Source organism: Acipenser ruthenus, chromosome 7 (assembly GCF_902713425.1).
Source record: "Acipenser ruthenus chromosome 7, fAciRut3.2 maternal haplotype, whole genome shotgun sequence".
In the NCBI taxonomy this organism is placed as follows: Eukaryota; Metazoa; Chordata; class Actinopteri; order Acipenseriformes; family Acipenseridae; genus Acipenser; species Acipenser ruthenus.
Window position 1 is genome coordinate 46144741 of NC_081195.1, and position 8152 is coordinate 46152892.

Genomic DNA, 8152 nt, shown 5'->3' on the forward strand with positions numbered 1-8152 from the left:
TACTTCATTACATACCAAGCAAATGGGTTTTTCTTGCTGCTCTACAAATAAATATTCAATCTCCCACCTTTCCTGAAACAATCTGCCTTATCGATCTTTCTTTTCATTTTCAGAGTTGTATTACCGTTTTTGACGGCCAGTAGGCTACAGTGTCTAATGGAAAACACACCTTAAGCACCAAGCACGAGATATGATTGGCTGTCTTCTGTTTCTTTGGCTCTGTGCTTCCCTCTACTTTTCTGATGGCTGGTGGGATTTGGAGCTCTTGCGTGTAATAACCCAGTATAGTCAAACTGGGCCAGGCCAAATTACACTGTAATAAATTAACTTGGGGGGGGTTGGGGGGGGGGGGGTGGATAAAGTAATAAAGTACCTCCAAATGCCGTATTCGGCCCGCGGGCCTTGAGTTTCACACCCCTGGTCTAGGCACTGCTGGCGTGTTACGTGCAGTGCAGCTGTATGTAGATGGAGTCTGTGTTGGTTGCACTGTGATTTGTGTTCAGTTCTGCTAACCAGCAGTTTGCGCGGGACCAAGGGTCTGAGCGATTGGACCGTATGTATGTAAATGTACCCCTGTGTGTGTAGCCAATGGTGCTCGGGAGGATTACTATTTAAGCGCTGCCTGTGGGCAGCATGGACTTGTGGTGTGGTTTTCATGTCGTTGTGTGAGAGTGTGTCCAGGACCTGTCTTTCTGAGCTAAAACATTTAATAAGAGAGCATCCGTTTGCCTGCAGTTCCAACGCTTCAATAAAAAAATAACAGTTTTCCCTGCTTAAACAGCATTCTGTGCCGTCTCCATTTCTTCCTGCTGCGGACCAGATATGCCGCCGCTAAAATATATAGCAGATTGTTAAGTAAAGTATATACAACGTGAATTGAATGCATTGGCTGCTAGATTACTATTTCTAGTAATTGGATAATGGTGTTAAATGACAATGAGTACCGGATGCATTTAATAGATCTAATGAGTCCTGCTTTCAATACATTCTGCTGAAGACAACATGTCAAAACATGTCAGCATACCTGTTTTTACCTTGTTTTAATGTATAAAGTATGAATAATTGAGACACGTTTAGGATTGTCACAGATGGCTTTGTGTGGCCTGTGGGTGGTGACGTCAGGTTCAGGAAGCAGCAGTCAAAACAAAAGGTACGGGGCTGAAACGGACACAGCTGTATCTTTATTAAATAATAAAACAAAAGATTTAACCAAAACATAAAGAAAAGGGCAAAGTAAAAATATCACAAACAATTATAAATCTTATTATAGAAATGAGTACCTTGTTCACTGGTTTGGTAGCATTCGCTCTTTACTATCCTCCTTACAACTCTCTAATACTCTGTCTAAGCCCAGAGTGGGTCTTTTGTACTGTGGCTGGAGCCTTAATTACCCATTAGACAATTACCTTATTAAGGCTCCAGCCACATTCCCACAGGCTTTTCTGGGATTGGGATTTAACCCCATCCCCACCAGCTGCACTTTATGAGACCAGCTTTTCGCCAGTCTCAAACAAATAATGTCTGACGGCTTTTGTCCGTCTGCACACCAATACAGTACATAATAATAATGATACAAATAATAATACAACACAAATAATAATAGTACCTTGCCACAGGGATATAGACTGTGTATAAAAAACACAAGCTAACTAAGAATAAACAATTGGGGCAAGCTTGGCCCTCATCGGTTTTACAGTTGTGCCTATTTGCTTTGTGCTGGGCAAAGTTGCCCCAATGGTTTCTTGAAACCTGGCTTGTGTTTTTGATATCTCCACTTTGAATGGCTTGTCCCTTTTTATAACTTGTTGTTTTTTCACATTGAAAATGTGTTTTTGTTTCAGATAAAGTATTCAGCTACAAACAATTGGACTAATTAATGAATTATAATGTGATTTTCTTACACATTCACACATGCTTTAAAAAACACATCAATATAAAATAATCAAAATTTAAATACAAAATAAAGTGCAAGAAAGCTTAACCCTGTTACATTAACATAGTCAACCTTGATTACCAATTGCAAGACTATGTTATAAGACACCACAGCTTAATCATGTTCAACACATATACAGGGTGATTAGAAAGTAAATTTACTACATCAATGATATGGTACATTGATGTGGTAAACTTACTTTCTAATCACCCTGTATAATAATAACATAGTCATAAATCCCAACCTGGGATTGTTTGACCATGACTGAGTTAGAAACACATTCAGTCGACAGTGGTACAGTGCCCCTTTTTGTTCCGTGATTCATTAATTTGGTTGGCCATATTAAAGTGTACATGTGCTTTATTGTATAAAAGCCTTCACTAATTCTGTGCTGTGTGAGTCAGATACAGTAGTGATATAGCAAGCGAACACTGTGCTACATTTCTGGGAGAAAGCTACATTTTTATTTTCACAATGTTCATGCAGAGCTTTAATGACAGCCAGCCTCAAAGTCCAGTGATTGGAGTGCTTGTAAACAATTCCAGTAACAGGATCAATGCTGAAGAAACTTCCTCCAGCAAGTGGACTGGATTTTTAAGATTTTATATTAAACTACAGACAATAAAGAGATGTTTTCCTCTTTAAAATGTTACCTCCAGCCATCCAATACTCATATTACTTGTATTAGCTTCCAGAAATATTGTGAGCATATAGAGAGAAAACTGTAACACAGTTCTGTGGGCATACACAATGGGTTGCAATAAAATGGAGACTACGGTCCTTGTTCTATTTAGTTCTGGTTATCCTTTGTCATTGAATGATAATATATTTCCTGAGAAGTCCTGGCCAGTGTGTCATTGGGAACAGGTTGTCTCAGATTGCATTGTGAATGACTGACAAGGCTAGCGTTAGAAAAATTACTTTCTGATTACCGGTCCTCATAATGTCTCTCTCATAATAATAACAATCAAAGCTGGTAGTTTGAGATGATGATAAAATGCTTTTCCTGTTGTAGTTTTCATGATATGCCAACAATATTAAAATAGGTGATATTCCAATGCTTTCTTTATATTACCAAAACAACAATACTGACAAATTGCGAACAAAGCTCTGTTCATCCGCAGAGCAACTACAGCCAAGGCAGCTGAAATTAGAAATTCCTTAAAATGACGTTGCCTACTTAATATTAGCTTCACTCAGACCTTGAATAACTGACCTCTGGTGGTAGAAAAGAGTAGTTCAGACACCATTTCAAATCATTTTTGGCTTCTGTAAACTTGCAGAGGGATCAATAAACCAAGCAGTGCTTACTTTGGATTCAACTATACAGCCAACCACTAAGCAACCAATCCTTCTCCAAAATATGTTTAATTACAAATATTCAGTAAATGTTTTCAAATGAATCTCAGTTACCTCATGACTTGAAACTCACCATTCATATTTGTGACATTGATAGTTACAACGCCAGTGCAAGACAGACCCCAGACGGCAATATGCATTAAAAGCTGCAGGACTGTCTGAAGCGTTGGTATGATCTCCCCCAACTTCAGCTGTAATGCAAACATCACTTTGATTTTGTCTTTCTAAATTATAAATTACCGACTGACAAGCCAGTGAGCAATACAATGAATTAGATCCACGCATTAAGATAACAGGTCAAATGAAGGGAAATTAGTATGTAGAATATAAATGTTTATCACACAAAAATATAGATATTAAAAGTTTATATTCAGATTTATTGGGTCCGATAATCAAAGCATTTTCTCCCAAAGAATAAATTACTTAAATGAGAAAAACTAGAAATAAAAACAGCAGCTATTTAATTTAAGGCAGTAAAAAACTTGTGTGTTTCATATATTCACCACTGTGTGTCACTGTTGCATGCTCTACATTGTAAGGTTGTGCCTCAGAGCATGTTTGCAGTTGAAATTGCTTTCTTTCTGTTGTAAGTAATGTAATGTGGAAAATTAATGAGACCTTTGAGAAATTAATGTTTGTTAAAATTAAGTTAAAAGTAACTAAGGGTCCAATTCATTTAACTTTTAGCTAGAAAAAATGTAGGGAACTGAATGCACATCATAAACAAAGTGCTCAGGGAACCATTCTAATTTTGATTCACCATGGTGATGTGTCCATCAAATAAAAATTAAAATGACTCTTCATTTGCTCTGCTAATTTAAGTTTGTTTAAGTAAAATGATGTCATATACTTTTTGTTATTAAAGAAAAAAAATAATAAAGTATAAAAGGAGTCAAATGAGGTGAATGCACAGGGAAGACATTTGCTGTAATGCATTGAAAATAACACACATCTGAAGGCCTATTAAACACCGAGATGACACTATACCTTGTGCTTCCAGGAACTCAGATGGTCAACGTCAGAGAGATGTATTGCAGGGGTGAAACACTGTCAGAGGCTTCCACCACCAAAGAATAATCTGTTGAAATTCACCCTTCATGGACCAGCTTTGTTATAGTTTTAATAACCCCAGTTGCTGAGAAAACAAGTGTTATTAAACATAGTGTTTATACTACGCACATGCTAATCTTAAAGCTATTGTAGGTACAAACCCCAGAGACTGGACACAGTCTATAATGCTCCCTTATTATTTCTCTATCGAAGTGATAAATAAAAACATTAAAAAAATGAAATATTGCAAACAGTAAAGATCATGCACAAATCACTGTCAACAATTTTGGTTGTGCTTTCATCATTGTGAACCAGAACCAACACTGATTAAACGATTAGCATTTTTTAATTGCAAAACTAGTCAAAAAGGATTTCAGAAGGACAGCCTTCAGAAATGTACTTGTTGGTTATCTTCTTCGCATAAGCAATATCTTTTAGCCAAAAACTACTTCATGGTATGTTAAATAAGTGTTAAAAGCAGTCATTGCCAACAAGAGCCTTTGTATTGAATCCTAAATCCTTCATTCAGATCATAATCTTGCCATTTGTATTTTACACAATAAAGCCGCAGGAATGCTTCATACCCTTTGGAGTGGCATGTGTTTTTTTTAATCTGTTTATTATCCCATGATATGTGTTTTTATTCAATACTGTATTACGGTTTCAGTTCCAGGAGGGGTCATACGCAAAAAACACTATATCATATAATAACAGACGCGTATCCCCTCAACTCAGCACCGCACGACCAGCATGACAGTAAACACAGACACAATGAAGCGTTCTTACCTTTGTATACTTGCATAAGTTAGTGATCAGCAGATGTGTCAGCCGCACGAAGGTTTTCACTAACTCTACTGAATAAATTATTTTTTTTCTATGTGTAAATATTGAGACTTTCTTCCTATGCATCGGGACGCGGGACATTTGCTAGGAAATTGGGACTGTCCCGACCATATAGGGACTATTGGCATGTATGCATTACATACATGTGACAGTAATACATCATGCCTAACAACACCTATCCGTGAGTAGTTGGCAAATACAATACAGTAGGGTTTTCTATTATTATTTGTTTATTTAGCAGACGCCTTTATCCAAGGCGACTTACAGAGACTAGGGTGTGTGAACTATGCATCAGCTGCAGAGTAACTTACAATTACATCTCACCCGAAAGACGGAGCACAAGGAGGTTAAGTGACTTGCTCAGGGTCACACAATGAGTCAGTGGGGAAGGTGGGATTTGAACCGGGGACCTCTTGGTTATAAGAACTTTTCTTTAACTACTGGACCACACAGCCTATTCTAAGCGTGCCGTTATTTGACATTGCCACCCTTATGGAAAAAACATATGTGATTCACGTGAATTTTCACATGCATATGTGAAATGTTTTGTAAAATTATTTAATATTTGTATACAATTATTCTCTACAAATCAATGTGAATATTTTTTCCTGCTATTGTACCAGAGTACATGCACACAAATTGACATTACACAGACGCACATCATTGTCACCAGATAAAGTCCTTTTTGTAAAATTAAATTAAATGTATTCCCATATATATATATATATATATATATATATATATATATATATATATATATATATATATATATATATATATATATGAGTAACATAGACCAGACAATGTGAAATTAATAATTTTTAATACTGTTGCAAAATTACAGGAACACATACATCAACACGTTCTAATACAGTAAACAAAACTATTATGCTTAGAAAACAATTGTATTTTGATTATATTTTTATTTACCAGTCCCCAGTGTGTTTAGCTGTAATTAGATTAGTCTCTATTCTCTATTCTCTGTCTGAGTGAATGACTGACAGTCTATTGTTTTTCAATCAGCCTTTTGAAAGGCTGGCGTCTGTTTGCCAGGTGCGCTGCTTTGGACAGAATTAGCATCGGGACTAGTGAAAATAAATATTAGAGACCGTGGAGTTTTACAGCGCAACAAAATATGAAATTGATGTTTTGGATCAGATGGCACGGAAGTATTCCGTGAAACCTGGGGCCCGACGTTGCCGTGTTCATGTGTTTTATAATGTATTGGACCTAGCAACCCTCAATTTACCAAGGAGAGAATATATTCGCAAGAAGCATTTGGAACAGAGGGAAACGGCAAATCGTGTATCCACAGCTGAAGCTGGCAACACAGCTGCAAGAGACGCCAATGCCAGGTTGGCAAGTGCAATAAAATAAATGTTCGGAACGCTGTGCCCTGTACAGAAAGGCGGCGTGCAGAAGCCCGTTGTCTCTGTTGATTGTGAACAGCCTTAGACTCAAGGTAAAGGAATACCATTTTGTCGAAAAAAATGAAAATTAAATTAGACTTTTTTTATAACTTCTTGTGCTGTGCGCTTCTGTAAAATGTGTTCTTCTAAGTTTATGTATCTACGTTGTTCAGTTGCTTTTGCTCATCTGATAATAAATCGATTGCTGTTGAAAAATTAAAAATGTATTGCTATCGTTTCAGTTTTATAAATATGTATGTTGTAAACCGATGTCTGTTCATATATATAATTACACACACACACTTCGGTTGTTCTTCTGTGTTAGTAAGTTACCGGGACATGCATTTTGATTTATTACATTTCTATAAGAAGTATGGGTCGGTATGTAGTTAAAACTGAATCAGATTAAATAGGAAATAACGCTCAGCACTGTCTAAAAATACAAAGTTTCTATTGGTATTTTGCTCCATTGGTCAATAATTCCTGGCGACGCCAGTGATGTATGCGCAACAAATCTCTGCAAACAATTGCAGACTAACTGAATTACACTGTAAACAGTTAGTTTGATAAAAACGTAAATCCAATATATCGATTTTTTTGTCTAACCATGTTGCGTCAGGGGGCCAAAATCACCTCTTGAACCGCCTATGGAAAACAAGGCGTCACTGTTCTGTGTGTTTTGTCATTTAAATAGTGGAAGATACTGCTGCTCTTAAACTTTGTATTATTACTCTTGTTAGTCTCCCCTCCACAAGTTGTGAAATATGGAGGATCTGAAATGTACGAATGATGTTAAATAACTAAATAGTAGTTATGGGAAAAAGTGTTGCTGGATTAAATGGACACTGGAATCAATTCATGCATTAAAAAAAATTAATGAGGGAAAAACAAAACACGACCGAACCTGTTTGAATCCATGAGCATCAGCTAAACATCAGAAATAAACTGTAAAACTAGTCACGCACACGTTTCTGATACTGCTTTCTTTTGTGTAAATTACGGTACACTTGATTTTGTTTCTTGTAGTACTATTACCTCTACGATTCGTATCCAAGGCTATTTGAGCAGGGAACACTGTATCGCTATGAATTAGTCCTTTTCATTGCCGAATCAGTATGACCATCACGTTCAGAATTTCCCGTCATACTTCCCCGGCTTTCCCAGGCGAGCTGCACACTGCTCTTGGTGTAATTGCAGAAGTACAACTCTCCGAGACAAGTGTGTTCAAGCAGACGGGCCCTTAATTGCTTAAAGAGTTGTTGCCAGGAACTATCTATGCTGTTTTCTTATTGTGAAACAAAGACCGTGCTCTGTTTCACTCCATGGCAATTCAATAAGGAGTTTGCCATACAGCCACGTGACAAGTGTCCTGCGTTAATTCTCAAGATAACAAGAGCTGCTTGGTTCAGTTCTTACAATACATTTATCTTGTGTTACTTTCTTTCACTGCTGCTTTTTTGTCCACATAAAGAAATAACATATGTACCATGTTGGCTGGTCTAAAAAATGGCAATACAGTATCATACTTATATTATACTATCCTATGTGTCTTTGCATC